The following is a 19,449-nucleotide window of genomic DNA, read 5'->3' as shown; positions in this document are numbered from 1 at the left end:
AACTACTCCTTATTGGAGAAAAAGATGACACCTTTATTATATTGGCAAAAGGTCTTATGGGACCTGTATTTCCACCCACTTCTTAAAGGAAAATACCTTTGAGGGATATATATGAAGGAGATAATTTACACAGAGCAGGAGTTACAACCCTTGCTGGTTAGACTGGCTGAGCCACGTTAACCTATTTGTCATCATTTAAGATGTTACTGCCTTTCTATTTTACTATGAATCTTGTATTTCACTGAACATAGCTTACATAACTGGAGGATTCCCAAAAAGCAAATTTTCAGTAAAGGTCTCATGTGGAAACCAGAAAAATGTACAAAAAAAGTATTACAGTTAGTGCTTTTTTAAAAAGTTGAATTGAAACCACCATCATGCAAATGCATACTAAAATCCACATTTGTTTTTTCAAAAAAAGGGACTTTAAACATTAAACAGTGAAAAAAGATTGGCATCATTTTATTATTTAACCTGTGAAGACCCTTTTACCAAAATATTTCACACTTCATTATATTATAGCATTGGTATCTGTAATCTTAACTGAAATTATAGTGTCAACAGAATTCACTGCGCTACAAATATGTGGAGCAAGAAAAATAAACATCTGAGTTAATTCCACTCATCTGTGACTCCCAAATGTGGAACAGAATTCAAAACATTTTTGCTCATTTCTCTAATTTATAATTCTTCATAAGTACTGTAGTCAAAATTAAAAGATGTTATCCCAACTAAGGGGCCCTTTTACTAAGCTGCGCTAGGGCTAACGCCCGGGTAGCAAGCACCAAATCAACAGTTCTGCCAGGGTTGCACAGGCGCCAGCAGTAACTCCGAAGTTAGCGCACGCTGTATCCCATGGTAAAAAATAATTTTCTACCACAGAGGCATTCCCAGTGGTAATCGGCAGTGCAGCCACATTGTCACATGCTGCCTGATTACCACACGAGTAGCGCATGAGTCCTTATTGCCAAATACATAGGTGGCGGTAAGGGCTCAGGTAGTAAGTAGTCATGTTCTACTGTTAATATTAGTGCACAGTCATTTACTGCCCCATTTTAAAAATGTTTTTTTACCTGCCTTGGTAAAAAATTGCCCAGCAAGAGCCAATATCAAGCACCCACACTAGCACAGGTCACTATTTTACTACAACTTAGTAAAAGGGCCCCTAAAATATTATCCCATCAAAGGAATGTGTGGGCATATGTTGGCTATGGGGCCCTTTTTCTAAGGTGGGCTGAAAAATGGCCTGCACTGGTGTAGACACATGTATTGGATGCGCACGCAGGTCCATTTTTCAGCACACCTGCAAAAAAAAGACACTTTTTGCCAAAAATGGGAGTGCAGCCTGAGACCTTACCACCACCCATTGACTTAGCAGGAAGGTCTCAGGCATTAACCGGGCGGTAATTATCAGCGTGTGTACACTACCGCTTACCGCCTGATTATCACCACGCGGTAGAAAATAGAAATTGTTTTCTGTTGTGTGTTTTGGGCATGCATCAAAATTAGAATTACCTCCCGGGGCAGGCGGTAGCTGGGCAGTAATTCTCATTTGACGTGCATTGTACGTGCATAGGCGCCTACGTGTCTTAGTAAAAGGGCCCATATGTTTTTCAATAGGACAAGAGGTTTTTGAGAATCCTAGAATCCCTTTAGTCCTATCCTGAGGCTTGGTACTTATTTGCTTGCTTCAAAACACTATATATTAAATTTCACCTGCTATTGAAAATAAATGTCTTCATTTTGAAGGTCAAAGAGATACCACTGAAAATATGTTGAAGGTTACGAATAAAATAGTCTCAGCATGAAATAATATATAGTGACTTAACAATGGACAATAAATCTTGTCTACTGTTATAGATACTCTTAAAATCAAGGACAAAATGCAAAGTTTGCACATTCTTGATTTAACTGGGGCTTACTGAAATGGTGACCTTTAGTCATTTATTTGCGATGAGTATCCATATTTATTTGCTTACAGAACTTTTACTGATCTAACTTCCTCAAAGTCAGTTAAATGATTATAAAAGGATTTATCTGCAATCTTCCATATACCATTTTTAGAGCTTACACTATACCAAACTGAAAATTAGGAACACGTTTCCTAAATACGTCACTATTGTAGTACTTTTCAGTTCTAACAGATGGACATGGAAATACAACTAAGAGTCAAGTCAACTTTTTATTAGATAGATAGATAGATAGATAGATAGATAGATAGATAGATAGATAGATAGATAGATAGATAGATAGATAGATAGATAGATAGATAGATAGATAGATAGATAGAAAATTGCTGCCACTGTTATTCCCAGATGTTCAATGACGGACCCTGTCCAGGCTTTGACTTTGAATAACCAGGTTATTTTTCTTTCTCAGACAGCTAGCACATAACCAGTTAAGTCAATATTCAGAACTTAATCAGCTATAGCCTAGCATAAAAAAGATAGGATCGTGATTCTGTGATCACATTTATGCACAGGCTCAATGTGGCTTACATAGTACCGTCAAAGGCGTTTGCCCAGTCGGTGGATAACAAATACAAAGTTGTATAGTGATCGTATGATGTATAAGTGGAGGGTCGAAATGGATGAAGATTGTGTGTTGTCCTGTGCGATCATAGTCATGCTGTGTTGGTAGGTGAAGAGGGTTACGTGGGGTCGTTGGGGTAGGCCTTTTTGAAGAGGTTGGTTTTTAGTCATTTCCTGATTAAATCATTTTGAACATCGACCAGATAGATAGATAGAAGCTTGGCCATTCCACTCTAGTTACAGGAAACAAATTCTGAATTTGGGTGCAAAAGCTTCTAAGTCTGTTACCTGTTATGAATTGCATAAAATCACTACTGGCTATTATAATTTCTGCCCTACAACAACTTGGACACATAAAAATGTTGTGTATTAAAATGTGCTCAGTCCGTGCCTGGTGCGACCAGTATATCCCCAGGAAGAATATGTGGTCGTGTCAACAGATGGAACCATCACTGCACATTTGATGTTCCGCCTCCTGATATGTATGCACATACATCTAGACCAATGGTAAGACTTTCATCGCGTGTAGGAAAGTGCAAATAAACATCACATTTTCAATATATTCAATATGTTTAAAACACATTAACCAACCTTTCTGACCACTGCTGGCTCAATCCTACACTCTAAAATACTGGGCTTTACATCCAGCATATACCAATAGCCTAATTAGTTACTTTAAATATGTATGTATATATGGAGGTACATGCTTCTTCAATGACACTGATATAACTAACCCCATACACATCCCAAACAAATTTGTCCATAGACAAAAATGCACAGTAAAATAATATAATATAATCACTTCCCTTGAGGATATAACGTACTCGTGTTAGTGCTCAAAACATGCTCATTCATTCATCCACTCATTTTCGCCACTTCATTGCGTATTCCCATTAACTCTGGCCGAGTTTCACACATCTTCATCAGAAAGGGAAACTATAAACAAAGAGATTCAAGTTATAAACCTAACCCATCTCACGAACTGAGATAGACCACATCTATTAAATCATTATACTTCTGCAAACTTTCTTACTGACATAAATCCAAAATAAACCTCCAACGGCCACCAAACCCGGGTTCACGTCTGGAGTCCTCCTTCACATCAGGAAGAGCGTCTGACATCATACTTCCGTGCTCTTTTTAAATCCCCGTATGTGCTCAATCTCTACACTCCGCTACGTACAAGGAAGCTGCACGAAACCACCTCATAAAGAGCAAGCACCACTTTATCATCACTCCTGAAAACGTGCACACCCCTCGCTGAGAGAGAGCACTGCAGACACACAATATCTCCACACAGACCCCCAAGGCACTACACATGTCAATCACCTGCATTCATAACCATTCTACCTCTCTGTTCAAACCGCAAGGGTGAACAGTGTTCCAAGAGAATATGAAACGTTGTTCCTTCTGGGCTTTGCTGCTCTGTTGTTAAGTTCTGCTCATATGCTGATGATATGTTTAATTTAGTTCCTGTGGAAGATGATCTAGATACTACTGTGTCTAAGTTGAATTACTGTTTTTCGTTTCTTGAAAAATATTCATGGTTTTAAACTCAACAAAGATAAAACAAAATTGCTCTGGTTGAGTCATTCTGATAAGTCTATTCTGGAGAAATTAATTTTACCAGATGGGCCTTCATTTAAAGTGGAACATTTTCCATACTACTAAAGTGTTGGGGGGGGGGGGGGGGGGGGCTACACACAACATTATCATTTGAACCACAGGTTAATTGAATAGTAACTTCTGTTTTTCTAAAATTGGAACAATTTCATATTATTTGTTCTTTGTTTTCTGAAGAACATTTTTCTCTATTGGTCAGGGTACTTGTTACATCTCATTTAGATTACTGTAATAGTTTATACTTATCTGCTATAATGAAACTATATATCAAACTTCAGGCATTTCAAAACCTAGCAGCCAAATTGATTATTTGTTTAAAGATGTTTGATAGAGTGACTCCTGCTCTGAATCATCTACACTGGCTGCCCATACAGGCTCGCATTGACTTTAAGTTAGTATGTATGATTTATAAAATCTTTGAAGGTTCTAGCCCTGAATATCTAAAAGATTTGTTTACATTTCCAAATAACGTTAGGTCATCTAGAGCAGGCGACTGTCACCTAATCTATTTTCCTTTAATATCAGGAGATCACTATAAGATGATCTTAGAAAATTCAGTGTGCTACCGGGCTGTGCAAGTGTGGTGCTCCTTACCCAATGATTTGACAACATTGTATTCTTACTGCTCTTTTGTGGGGGGGGGGGGGGGGGGGGGGGTTGGAAGACTTATCGGTTTAAGAAATATCTAGTATGACATTTTCTGTGTATTTGTTTTGTGTATAATCCGCTTTGGACCGTATTTGAAATATTGAGTGATTTTTTTTTCTGTGTATTCATTTGTGTGTATAATCCATTTTGAACCATATTGGGAGTTGCCAGAATGTAAAATTACATTGTGACAAGATCTCCCCAGTTCGATCACACCTGCCCCAACAGTACCCTCTTCCCCAATCATGCTCCTCTGATCAGCACCCAGCCCATTAGACAGAAGCCCTTTAGATAAACATCCCAAGAAAAGCCCCATAGACAAGCCCTCCCTGAAACAATTGTCTCAACAAAAGACCTCAAGATGTTTCCTCCAAACAGAAGCTCTTCAACAACATACCCACCCTTCCCTTCACTCCCAAAGAAGGAGCGGTGTTGTCCCAATGCCTCCACCCTGAAGCCAACAGATTCAAAAAGATGAGTATTGCACCTAGCAGTAGACTTGCAGTACTATCACTAGAAGTCAATCTCTTATGTACCTCAAAACTACTGTTGGGGGGGGGGGGTCAAAGCTCCTATTTTGAACCCTGGTGCTCTGGGATGGCAATGGAAGGGGGGTATACTCCTTCTGTATTCCACTAGAGGGGGATATACTCCTTCTCTATTCCACTCGACTACTCTTGTGGAGTCCTGAAGGGGTCAGAGGGAATGGTTGGAGTGTCTTCTGTTTGGCATTTTGGAGGAGCTTATCTGGTAGACTTTGGGGAATAGGTATTGATCAGGAGGGCAGGGGCACTGATCGGGCAGGGGTACTGTCAAGACAGGGGTTATAATGAGAGCAGTAGGTACCATCAGGGCAGGAGGATTGGTTCAGATGGATTTTAATTTTCATTTTTTGCACTGGGGCCCAGGTTCTATGCATCAGCCCAGGTTCTATGCATCACCCACATCATCTGCTAAGGCATGGGACATAAGCCCATGCAGTGTTTGCTTGTGCAATAAATATAGGGAAGATGCTGGGCAAGCCTTCTGAATTTAATGCACTGCCTTTGCACTTATCATCCCTTAGATTTTGCGCAAAGTGTGGTAAGTGCAATAACTTACCACCCTTTAATACACGTGCCCCAAATTCTATTTGCACTAGAAACACTAATGGATGAGGTAGATGTTGCAATACATAAAGATTAATTGAGAAATATTTGACATTTAGCAATATTACTTACCTCATCTAATATAAGATATACTAGAAAATACAGAATAGTCCATTTTGCAATGTGTTGAAAACTAAGTATAGTAGATGAGGGCAGATAAAGGCCTGTATGGTCCATCCAGTCTGCCCAACAAGATAAACCCATTACGTACATAAGGTATGATGTGATGCTTCATATGTATACCTGATCTTGATTTGTCCTTGCAATTTTCAGGGCATAGACTGTAGAAATCTGTCTGGCACTGACCTTGTTCTAGAACTTCTAAAGTTGTCATCGAAGCCCCTGAAAACCTCCACTACAACCCTTCCAAATCTATTCAGCCAAAATCAGAGCACAGACCATAGAAGCCTGTCCAGCACTGGCCTTGTTCTCCAACTTCTGAAGCTGAATCTGTCTAGCCACAAACAGGGCACAGACTGTAGAAGTCTGTCTAGCATTGGCTTTGCTTCCCAATTATTGGTGTTGCCACCTAATCTCCATTAAGCTTCTTTGGATCCATTCCTTCTAAACAGGATTCCTTTGTGCTTATCTCATGCATTTTTGAATTCCATTATAGTTTTCATCTACACCACCTCCCGGGGGCATCCCATGGTATGTACCACCCTCTCAGTGAAAAAATACTTCCTGAAATTATTGACTCAGACCCCCTTCAATCTCAATTCATGTTCTCTTGTTCTACCACCTTCCCATCTCTAGAAAAGGTTTGTTTGTGGATTAATACCTTTCATATATTTTGACATCTGTATTATATCACCCCTGCTTCTCCTTTCCTCCAGGATATACATGTTCAGGTCAGCAAGTCTCTCCTCATATGTCTTGCTATGCAAGTCCCATACCATTTTTGTTGCTTTAAGTCTTTTTACATTCTTAGCAAGATATGGCATACCAAAACTAAGCACAATTCTCCCGGGGGGCCTTACCAATGACTTATACAGGGGCATCAATGCCTCCTTTCTTCTGCTGGTTATACCCTTCTCTAAGCAGCCAAGCATCCTTCTGGCAATGGCCACCACCTTGTTGCATTATTTCCTCACCTTGAGATCCTCAGGTACCATCACCCTCAAATCCCTCTCCTGAACTGATCTCACCAATCTCCCCCTTCCTATCTGGTACATCTTTTTTTGGATTTCTGCACCCCAAGCTCATCACTCTTCACTTCTTGGCATTAAACTTTAACTATGTCCCACATAGAACCTGGATTGATTCGATGCCCCAGAGGCAACAAATTGATTCAATTTTAACTGTCAGACCTTTGACCATTCTTCTAATTTTTGAAGGTCTCTTCTTATCGTTTCTACTCCCTCCTGGGTATCTACTCTATTGACAATCTTTGTGTCATCTGCAAAAAGGCAAACTTTTCTTTCTAACCCTTTTTCAGCAATGTCTCTCACAAATATATTAAACAGAATCAGCTACAGCACTGACCCCTGAGGCACTCCACTGCTCAACCTTCCTTTCCTCCAAGCAGATTCTATTTACCACCACCCTCTGCCACCTGTCAGTCAACCAGTTTCCACTCCAGTTCATCGCTTTGTGTCTCAAGTTCAGCTCTCTCAGCTTATTGATGAGTATTCTATGACAGATCATATCAAAGGCTTTCCTGAAATCCAAGTAGATTACATCTAGCACATGTCCTTTATCCAGTTATTTAGTCACCCGTTCAAAGAAGTCAATCAGATTTGTTCAGCAGGACTTTTCTTTGGTAAACCATGATGCCTTGGATCCTGTGACCCATTGAATTCTAGAAGGTTTATCTTTGCCTTCAACATCGACTCCATTATTTTTCCTACTACCAATGTGAGGCTTACTGGGCTGTAGTTTCCCACTTCTTCCCTGTCTCCGCTTTTGTGAAGAGGGATGACATCAGCTCATTTCCAATCACATAAAACCGCTCCCATCTCTAATGATCTATTAAAAAAATTCTTAACAGGTCCCTGCATGACTTCTCTGAGCTTCCTCAATATCCTGGAATGCATCCCATCCAACCCTATAGCTTTGTCCATTTTCAGATTTTCAAGCTGTTTATAAATGCTTTCTTCCATGAACGGCACAATGTCCACTCCATTCTCAGATATAGTCTCGGCAGCCAACTATAGTCCTTCTTCAGGATTTTTGTATATAGATTTACAAAATATTTTATGTCTGGAAATTCTCAACTTAGAAGAAAAAGAAATTTAGGGGTCCTTCTACTAAGCACTAATGCGTGCTTACCACATGCTAAAAGCAACTAGTGTGGGTTCACGGTCAGACATTCCGCACGTAGTTCTGGGATCAGCACATACCAATCTCACGCTAAAAACTTTTTCAACATGGGGGCATGTTTGGAGGTGGAGAGTAGGCATGCCCTGTACTAATCAGTTAGCGCAGGCAAATTGCCGTACGCTGGCAATTAGCATGGGGTAGCATGTGAGCCTTTACTGCCTACAAAATAGGTGGCAGTAAGGGCTTACCCAGTAAAGGCCACATGCTAATTGGGAAATGAATGCGTGGCCATTAATGGAAAAAAAAAAGAAATTGTGGCCATTTTACAGCCACACTAAAAGTGGCCTCAGGGTGCAGGGAACCCACAAGCTAAAAATAACACAGGCATCTTTTTAGCACAGCTTTGTAAAAGGGCACTGTAAACTCTGTATTCTTATATTTGCCAGGTCTTACAGTTTTTCAGGGCTATCACATGATTTGCTGATAATTTGCCAGATTGCATTACACAGCTCTCCCAAATGACTCTTACATTCCAGCTGGCATATTCATCTCTGCAACATTACCTAAAGCCAATATTTGACATGGAAAGTTAGCCACACTTCCCCTGTGTCTGACAATTTAGACAGTTTGGTCATATGAGAGAAGAAGCAGGATTTCAGACTGCATGCCAAGAATTAATCACTATTTATCTCAAAGGAGATTGCTTTTGAAATTTTATAATTAAAACTCCATGCATTTTTCTCATTTGAAATATTGTAGATAAATGCAAATGGTGTGTGTGTGTGTGTGTGTGTGTATATATATAAATCATAAAATTGAGTGCATACAGTGGCAACTAGTAAGGTGTGCATACATGCACTACTGCTCAAGCACACTGTGCCATACGGGTCCATTAGTTGCAGTGAGTAAAGATATGAGTCCATAGATGAGAGCTAGACATAAGTATGACAGCTCCATTAGCCTGTGTGGTCCTGAAGAGAGATTACAAAATCAATGAGACCATGGTAGGGCAGGACTGAGGAGGCATCTGAGAAGGCAATGTGCTAGCATAATGATATGGAAATGGGAAATAGTGCTGGGTTTGGTGACAGTGAGGTGAGATGGGAAATGGAAACATTGTTTATTGAAATTTACTTGGTGTCAGCTATGATAGATAGATAGATAGATAGATAGATAGATAGATAGATAGATAGATAGATAGATAGATAGATATTCCAAGCATTTATGTTGTCAGTGGTGGCACCAACTGCATAAATGATTTGCAAAAGAATTTGTGACACGTGGAGGGGCATAATCGAACGGGAGCCAACCGTATTTTCGAAAAAGATGGCCGGCCATCTTTTTCTTCGCAACGTTCTGAACCTGACTCTGTGGCTTCACTGAAGGGGTCGTTGTCTCCTGGCATCTGATTACCCGCCCTCGACGTCATCACGTTTAGACGTGAGGGCGGGGCAGAGAGACATGGGCAGAGAGAGATGTCTACACCGTTACGAACCCACGAACCCTTGAGTGAAGCCACGGAGTCAACTTCAGAACGTTGGAGGTGCTTTTTATTATATTAGATAGGTTGTTATTTGTTTATACCCAGAGGTGGACCTTTTTGCCATATAAGTGCATTAACGCAATTTAAATACAAATGAATGCCTATGTTCAAACATGGTACCTGCTGAGACTTTTTGGACATACGATACCACCATTTTTTACTGTGTAATACAGAATAGATGATGAGAAAAGATTGGTTAAGATTTTCCATGTTGGCAACATTAATATGATCCAAGGACACTAATTACCCGTTATTATCATTTACCTATTGCTGTTTAATTGTTATTTCTATCGTACTCTCTATTGTATAATTGTACCTCTTTTTTAAAATATTTTATTTATAATTTTCATCCAAATTTAACATCTCACAAGAGAAAATTACAATATGAGAAAATTTACAATATCTCTAATATCTATTACAACTGAAATGTTTACACTCTACTTTCGACCAGAAATATAAAGTAATAGGATCCAAGAAGAGAACAGGAAAAAAAAAAAGGACAAAGTTTTTACAGTGGGGTTGTTGTTACCAAGTAAACCTTCCCTAAGCATATCATACAGTATGGTCTGGTAATCTACTACTACTACTATTTAACATTTCTAGAGCGCTACAAAGTGTACGCAGCGCTGTACAAACACAGAAGAAAGACAGTCCCTGCTCAAAGAGCTTACAATCTAATAGACAAAAAGTAAAGCATTTAAATTTAAAATATTTAAGCAGTCAAGCACAAGAGAACAGTCACAGAAGGACAGAAGATGTTGAAGGGTGGTCAGTGTGATTAGGTGTAACTCTGGTTGGAGTAGTGGGAGAAGGTGATAGAAGAATAGAAATGGGTGAGGTAAAGTAATGAGTGGGTTGATAGGGAGGTTATATAAGACATGTCACTCTAGGGGTGGGTGGGTAGAGGGGTAGGGTGGGTGGAAGCAGGAGAAGGTATTCTCTGCAGCCTATCTGTGAGATGGAAAATGCTCTCTGAAGCTGCTGCTATAAGTTGTTAGTTTTCTCTCCCTGAAAGAGATCCAAGCCACACCCACGAAGTTCAAACTGTCAGTGGGGAGGGTGAGGGGCAGGGTTGCCAGGTGGAAAATTTTTTGCCAGCCCAATCCAGCCCCAAAACCAGCCCAAAACCCGCCCAAACACAAACCCCGCCCCTAACACCCCCACCCCCGCGTCATCACCCCCGCCCCCGCCGCCATCAACCCCCCCCCCGCCGTCACCGGCCCCCGCCTCCCCGTCATCGGCCCCGCCTCCCACGTCACCGGCCCCGCCTCCCCATCATCGGCCCCGCCTCCCACGTCACCGGCCCCGCCTCCCCGTCATCGGCCCCGCCTCCCACGTCACTAACCCCGCCCAAAACGTCACTAACCCCGCCCAAAAAACGTCACTAACCCCGCCCCCCCGCGGCCGAAAAAACCGCCCTGAAGCCCAAAAACAGCCCAAAAAACCGCAACCCGCCGCGGGCAAAAATTTCCCGCGGCGGGTCGCGGAAAACCGCCCAATTGGGCGGTAAAACCGCCCACCTGGCAACACTGGTGAGGGGAGGAAATGGCAGTGCTTGATGAAAAAGAGAGCTCAGTTTGATAGGAGATATACTATAGGATGTCATTCTGAGGCCAGGCTAAGTCTAAAGCAGGAGAAGGTATTCTCTGCAGCCTATCTGTGAGATGGAAAATGCTCTCTGAAGCTGCTGCTATAAGTTGTTAGTTTTCTCTCCTCTTTTGAAACTAAAAACTCCTCTAACTGTTTAGGATCAAAGAACTGAAATGATTTGGTTTGATATAATACTCTGCATATACAAGGAAATTTTAACATATAGTTTGCTCCAAGTGCCAGAGTCCTCTGACGTAGTGCTAAAAAAGCACTACGTCTTTTTTGGGTCTCTTTAGCCATATCAGGGAATATTCTTATTTTAGATCCAAAAAAAAAGTAGATTCTAAATGTCCAAATGAAAGTCTTAAGACTGCATCGCGGTCCATTTCTAAAGCAAAACAACCAAAGCGGTCAACCTCTGAGAAATTACTTCCAAAGATGATTCAATAAATGATGTCAAGTTCATCGCTTCTCCTCTGTTCAGTTGGAGAGTCTCTGAATTTGATTTATTTTGTAGATATCGTACCCGAACAATAGGAGGTAAGGAATCACTTGGCATTCCTAATACCTCAGTCAGATATTTTTTCACCATATCAATCGGGGAAATTAAGGGAGATCTTGGAAAGTTCGTGAATCTCAAATTAAGTTTTCTTGATTTATTTTCAAGATATTCTAAATGTCGTAACATATAATTTTTATCCTTAATTGAGGTTTGACTGATAACTTCCAAAGAATGCATTTTCTCTCCCAATTGTTCTATTTTAGAAGTATGTTGATTAGTTGTCTGTGCTTGCTGGAGGGCAACTTGAGATAACAACTTAATTTCAGCTGAGTTCTTTATTGTTTGTTGTTGTAAAGAGGAATGCAAAGCAGCAGTTTGATCCCAAAGTGACTCTAATGTCACCACGGCAGGTTTTTTAACACATTCCGCTTGAAAAGCCAGAGGGGGGGCATTAGCAATTTGCCTCAGTGTACTCACAGTCTGTTCTTCCACCGGTTCAGCCCTGGATGTTAACACTGCTGAAGAGAGGCTCCCTCCCTGCTCTCTCAGCTCCTCTGTGGGAAGCTGTGACACAGGACTTTCTCCAGCTTCCAACCCTCTTGGTTGCGGGGGAGCCGTGCGTATGACAGGGCTGAAAGAAACCCCATCTACACTATCGGCCAGCTCATTAGTTCCGGCTCCGATAGCAGGGGAAGAAGTTTGACTCGGGACAGAGACCACACCAAATTGCTCAAGCGTCGGCTGCTGTAGAAGGTGGGTTCCACTCGGAGTTGAGGGATTAACCCAAGTTTTCCCTCTCCTTTTCCCCATAGTGATAGGGAATCAAAGCCCTCTCGCAGCGTTCTGAAAGAGCAAGTTGAGCACGTCTGGTACAACAGCTCTCTAAGCGGCCATCTTGGATCCTATAATTGTACCTCTTGTACTGTAGCCTTATTACAGACTTATTGTAAGCCACTTTGAGCCTGCAATCAGTGGGAAAATGTGGGATATAAATGAAATAATAAATAAATAATATCAATTTTATATGATTGCTAATGTTATTTTTTATTTTTTTATTGTTATGGTATATATTTTTTACAGTATCTTTGTTGTTATGAAGTAAAGACCCTCATGGGAAGACAAATTATGCTGTAATTTGTTTTCTGGTATTTATATGTTGAGTATGTCAGGGACATGTGTCCAAGAAAATCCACCAAGGCGGAGAACAGGTGCCCTTGGCCTGGATTGGCCGCTGTCGTAGACAGGATGCTGGGCTCGATGGACCCTTGGTCTTTTCCCAGTGAGGCATTACTTATGTAACTTGAGCGTCTCACGAGAAACCACAAAAAGTGAAAAACAGAAAAGGGTGGGAAGTTGAGCACAGACACCAGAGACTGGAAAAAATGGACTTTAAAAATGTTTATTTAAAGATGTTTATTTAAAAAAGGACTTCTTGAGTATGTCAGGGGCAGCAGAATGCCTTTTTGTTTGGGGATGCCCACGCTCTGCCCCAGACCCCAGCCCCAGCTCCACCCTAGACCCTGCCCCCATAATACAATTGTAATATTTCTTCCATTCACGCTTCATATACATGGTATATAGCTTTATTAATAATACATAATTGTAACCACAAAATTAAACTACACAAAGCACACTGTATAGAGAGCAAAACTGTATTAACTGTCATTTATATTCTGCTTTTTCCAGGGAGATCAAGGCAATGACTTTAAAATAAACAATGTCATCTCAGCAACTGCTACAGAAACCTTCCCTTCAGTCTCAGTTACTAGATACATCAAGAATACAAAACCCTGCAAAGAGCACATTCAGAGCTTAAAGCAAACCTGTCATACCATAACAGCACTGCTAGACCAGGACTCAAACAGCGCCAACCCTATCTTTGAAAAGGCAACACTGTCAATATTTACATTGGTATCTAGAGCACTAATACATCTCCTACTGAGAAAACAGAACAAGCAGGACTGCCACAGGTACTTACACAGATTACGCACTAGCAGAATCACACACCTTGGTCACAATGCAAAAAAGATCCTTTTCAAACAGAACTTGGGACCACGAATTTTGAAATGCATTTCTTCACAAAATATAAAGACATCAGAGAAGCACATTTTTCAAAATATATAATTAAAGGAATATGGAGGACTACAAAAGATCAAAAATCAAAATGCCGGGGAGCAAAAATATAAATATTACATGGAGGGGCATAATCGAAAGGGATGCCCAAGTTTTGCTGAGGACGTCCTCGCAAAACGTCCCAGCGAAGGGGCGGGGAAACCCGTATTATCGAAACAAGATGGACGTCCATCTTTCGTTTCAATAATACAGTCGGGGACGCCCAAATCTGGAAATTTAGGTCATCCTTAGAGATGGTCGTCCCTAGACTTGGTCATTTCTGATTTTTGGCGATAATGGAAACCCATCTCAGAAACGACCAAATCCAAGCCTTTTGGTCATGGGAGGAGCCAGGTTTCGTGGTGCACTGGTCCCCCTGACATGCCAGGACACCAACCAGGCACCCTAGGGGGCACTGCAGTGGACTTCATAAATTGCTTCCAGGTACGTGATAGCTCCCTTACCTTGTGTGCTGAGCCCCCCAAACCCACTACCCACAACTGTACACCACTACCATAGCCCTAAGGGGTGAAGGGGGGCACCTAGATGTGGGTACAGTGGGTTTGTGGTAGGTTTTGGAGGGCTCACATTTACCACCACAGGTAGGGGGGGTGGGCTTGGGTCCGCCTGCCTGAAGTGCACTGCACCCACTAAAACTGCTCCAGGAACCTGCATACTGCTGCGATGGACCTGAGTATGACATTTGAGGCTGGCATAGAGGCTGGCACAAAAGATTTTTAAACATGTTTTTTGAGGGTGGGAGGGGGCTAGTGACCACTGGGGGAGTAAGGGAAGGTCATCCACGATTCTCTCCAGTGGTCATCTGGTCAGTTCGGGCACCCTTTTGTGGCTTGGTCATAACAAAAACAAGACCAGGTAAAGTCATCCAAGTGCTCGTCAGGGACGTCCTTTTTTTTCCATTATGGGTCAAGGACACCCATGTGTTAGGCACGCCCAAGTCCCGCCTTCACTACGCCTCCGACATGCCCCCGTGAACTTTGGTCATCCCCGTGATGGAAAGCAGTTGGGGATACCCAAAAACAGCTTTCAATTAAGTCAATTTGGACAACCCTGTGAGAAGGATGCCCATCTTCCGATTTGTGTCGAAAGATGGGCGTCCTCTTTCGAAACTGAGCCTGAAGAAGACCTATTTTTTGCTCAAGTCAATAACGAAAGAGGATTGCAAGCTGTCATTTAAAATAAATTAACAAACAAAACCTCAACTGCCTAGGAAGCCTACAAAGATGACGTTTCACCACAGGCTTCTATCACAGGTTTCATAGGGCGCTCCAAAAAAAGTCACAATAGAAAACAACTCCCTCATAGGAAGAAAAACCTATTGTAGTCAAAAAACACAGAACAGTCCTATATATCAACTAGAAAGCTTAAGCAATGCTCTACTCAGTTAATGTCATATACTGAAGTTGAAAAAAACAACACACTGTGCACAGTGGAAGCCACTTAGGGCGCCTTTTACTAAGCGACGGTAGGACCAACGCAGGCTTACCACTCGCTATACAGGTACCGCTGGGCTACTGCAACAGCCCAACGGTGCTTCCCACTCCTAGCATACCATCATTTCTGGCACTACAAAAATGTATTTATTTTTGTAGCACCAAAGTGTACCCAGTGGTGATTAGGCAGTGTCATGCACTGCGCGGTTACCAATGGGTTACCGTGGGAGCCCTTACCGCCACCTCAGTGGGTGGTGGAAAGGGCTCCCTCTTGAAATGGCTGCGTGGCAAGTGCTTTACTTGCCACCTGGCCATTTCCTGTAGGAAAGTGAGACTTCCCTTTTACCAGCTGCAGTAAAACATGCGCTGATGCCATCGCCAGCCCCCTTTTGCCACAGTTTGGTAAAAGTGGTCCCTAACTTGCAAAAACGGGTTTGCAAAACTCTCAGCAACTTTCAGCGAAGCTGTAGAAACATCCATTCAACACCATAACACAGATCAAACCCTCCACCAATTTAAAAATAACATCTTGTAGACTCTAACAACAATACTGGATCTTTACTCTTAATGCCATTCAACCTCATGGCTTAAATGCAGTCATTGATGGGTTCTTTCAGAAATTCATAAGCCATGTTTCATTCAGTCATATGGGAGGAAGTTTTCTTATTGGAGGGATTCTATAAGAATAGCAAGGTGACTTTTTGAAGTGCTTGTTGCAATTGCAAGGAAATAGAACAGCACAGAGTAACCCTCACCCCTGTTTTCTAAGCTGCGCTAGAAGGTGCTGTGCGCTAATGGCGACACGGCCCATTCACTTTGAAAGAGAGATAGGGAAATAATTTAGCTAATACTTGTCTGATAGTTTCACTGTATCTTACAGGATGTTAATGTTGAAATCTGGTGAAACCCTGTTTTTTTAAATTTAAACTTTAACGAAAGATGATTTAGACGAAAAGATATATGGATTTATATTGATGTAGCAAATGAACAATTCTTTGTTTAACTTGAATATATTTTTCAAACAGCTAACTTATTCCAAAGTTGGCATTTAAATAAAATGTAAATGCAACACTTTAACATCTTTCTGGTTTCTGGTCTCAAAAATCCTTTAGTAAAATTTTCCTTTCCAATGTTTTGAATGTTGGAAATGAGGATAGTTTAATTGCCACTGGGCTTGGAGGTGTGCTTTGGGTTTGAGGTATTCTGCCATCAGTAATAATAAAGCTCTCTGAACACTTTTGAGACCCCACTAGTTTCACTCACTTAAGTGCTATTCTGTAAAGGTAGGGCCTGATATTTAGCCAGCGGTGATTAGCTGACCACTGTCATTATTATCCCCAGAAATTCAATGTTGGACCATTTCCAGGCTCCAACATTGAATTTCTGGGTATACTGAGACGGCAAAGCCAAAATCAGTTAAGAGTGATATTCAGCTATGGTGAACTGCATAAAGACAAGACTGATTTTTATGCAGTTCTATTTGTGATTACCTTGGCTGGTTAAGAACTGAATATCGGCACTTAACTGACCAAGTGCTGACTCTGCCCCAGAACACCCCTAAATTGCTGGTTTTGAGTTGGGCTCTATAGAATCTGTATAATGTATTGAAAGTGTGCTCTACTTGGTTTTACAAGTTTCATTATTTTTGATTATGTGGAATATATATTCTCTTTTTGGAGTTTGGAAGTGCTGCAATGAAAAAAAAACATTTTTAAAAAAGCTACAAAGGTGGATAACATCTTATGACATCTTTCACTGAGTTTATTCCTTAAGGTGTCTGTATAAATTTAACTAGTTAAGTAATGAAGTAATTAAGCATGCTAGGATAGTGGCTACACCAGATTGGTCTAATAATCAGCTCTAAATATTAACAGGTTAAATCTGGTCAAAAAAATGCCTATCCTTTAGTTAATTGGATAAACTTATCCAGTTACCATTAAACAGGAACTTTTAAATAGCCAAATTCAACCAGGTATGTTTTTCTTTATCAGATATACATTGGTTGAATATTGCTCAATATTTTTTATCTTACTATATTTACAGAGCATTCTTATCAGTTGCATAGTTTTGTTTTTTGTTTGATTTTAACAGTAAAACATTGCTTGATATAAGTGAAAACCACTATTATGTCTGTCCATTGAAAACCTCAACACCATAGTAGTTCCTTCAGACTTTTTTTTTTTGCCACAAAAGGAACCCCTAACTCCTTAGCTATCCATTGAAAAGTTTCCACTAAGTTTCCACTAAATCAGAAGTTCCTGCTGAACCCACAAAAACTGTCATTTAAAATAATGCATAATAATGTTGGTAATGGATAGCTCTTCCCAAACCCTGTGCAAAAAGGTTGAGAATGCTTCAAAACATGCACATGCCACAGCACATCCCATAGGCATATACCAATCAAAATAATAACTCCCACCAAATTTAAACCATAATAAATTAAAGGAATCAGGATGAATAGGCAGCAGTCTGCATGCAGCCTCAATATCTGCCTTTTCCATCAAAGCTCCAACATCAGCCCTCCACAAAAGATCGACTACCTCAAAGGATGCATACTGTACCAAAGACCCAGGCTGTAGGAGCAAAACAAGCACTATAGAGCACAATATATAGCACGATATGTTCCTATATAACAAAGGCATATAGGATTATAACACATGGCAATATCCAGCATTAACAATTTGACTTTAAAATGCAGACTCGGACTTGTTTTATCTTTCACTGCTAAAGCCTGTTGCCTAATGAGCCTCAGACTTGCATACAGACAAAAGAATGCTGTCAAGAATGTCAATGTACCAGAATAACAATCTTGTTATCAGCACTGACATCATGACCAGAACAGCCAAGGACTCTTGGGATCTCTCTTGTAAACGGAGAAGCGCTGTGGCTGGCAAAATTGCACATTTATGAACCCCAACTCCTTATCAAGATGACCCCTTCAATAAGGTGCCAGTGAGACAATCCTATGACCCTTGAAACCACAACATTGGCGATAAACAAATGTATGTCTGCTTCACCAACAAGGCCAGAAAGCATGTCATTAGCCAGCTGTAGCCCATGATTTCTGACTAAAAGGGGCTCTTATCTGAGGCAAAGAAGGCTGTGTTGATATTCCATCTGAACTGCAGCTCTGCATTGCATCTGACTGGACCATCTGAGGAACACTCTGCCATCTGCTAGACATCAGGTTGTGTAGTTGTCATGCATAGACATTTTATAATTGCTGTGGTTTGGAGTAGCTAACAGAGTTAGACATCCATCTAGGGTAATGTGCATTTACTCTGAGCTGTTTATATGATAACTAGCCGTTCAGCCCGTAAAAACGGGCTAGTATAGGAGGGGGGGTTGAAAGGCCCCCCACCCCGCCGCCGAGTTCGCCGCTGCCTCTCCCCCTCCGAGTTCGTCCCCCCCCCCCGGAGCCGTCGCCGACCCACCTTCCACCCGGTCGGGCCCTCGCTCCGCTATTGAAACAGCGAGGGCACGCAGCACACAGCTCTACTGCTGAGCTGCCGTGGCCTTCCTTCTTCTTCTCTGCCTGTGTCCCGCCCTCGTGTGACGTAACGTCGTCGAGGGCGGGACACAGGCAGAGAACAAGAAGGAAAGCCAACGGCAGCTCAGCAGAGCTGTGTGCTGCATGCCCTCGCTCTTTCAATAGCGGAGCGAGGGCCCGACCGGGTAGAAGGTGGGTGGCGACGGCGACTCCGGGTGGGGGGAGCGTTAGCGACGGCGGTGTCCCTCGCAAATGCGCAGTAGAGACCCTCTCTGTTCCGCCCTCGTCATCACATATTGACGCGGGGGCAGGGCAGAGAGGGTCTCTACTGCGCATTTGTGAGTGAGTACGACACTCGCCATTTACATATATTGACACTTTCATTTTCATTCTTGCCTTTTTGCATTATTTTTGCTGCTATTGTAAATAAATAAACAATTTATTTTAATAAAACCCCTGCGGTGCGGTTAGTTCTGTTATTATTTGGGTGTTATGAGCTTGGATCTAGAGATAAGAAGGAACATTTGTTTCTTACTACTACTACTT

The 19,449-nt window shown here is 41.6% G+C and overlaps 1 long non-coding RNA gene across 1 annotated transcript; it reads left to right on the top strand.

Moving 5' to 3' along the window:
- Positions 1–915: 915 nt before the first annotated feature.
- Positions 916–19,045, top strand: LOC115462336. The gene is made up of 3 exons (XR_003940823.1): positions 916–1,004; positions 9,651–9,652; positions 19,035–19,045. It is a non-coding gene; the product is annotated as an uncharacterized LOC115462336 (long non-coding RNA).
- The last annotated feature ends 404 nt before the right edge of the window (positions 19,046–19,449 follow it).

The sequence above is a fragment of the Microcaecilia unicolor genome, chromosome 2 (genome assembly GCF_901765095.1).
Source record: "Microcaecilia unicolor chromosome 2, aMicUni1.1, whole genome shotgun sequence".
Taxonomy (NCBI): Eukaryota; Metazoa; Chordata; class Amphibia; order Gymnophiona; family Siphonopidae; genus Microcaecilia; species Microcaecilia unicolor.
The sequence above is the reverse complement of the archived record's forward strand: the minus strand, read 5'-3'. Positions and strand labels throughout refer to the sequence as shown.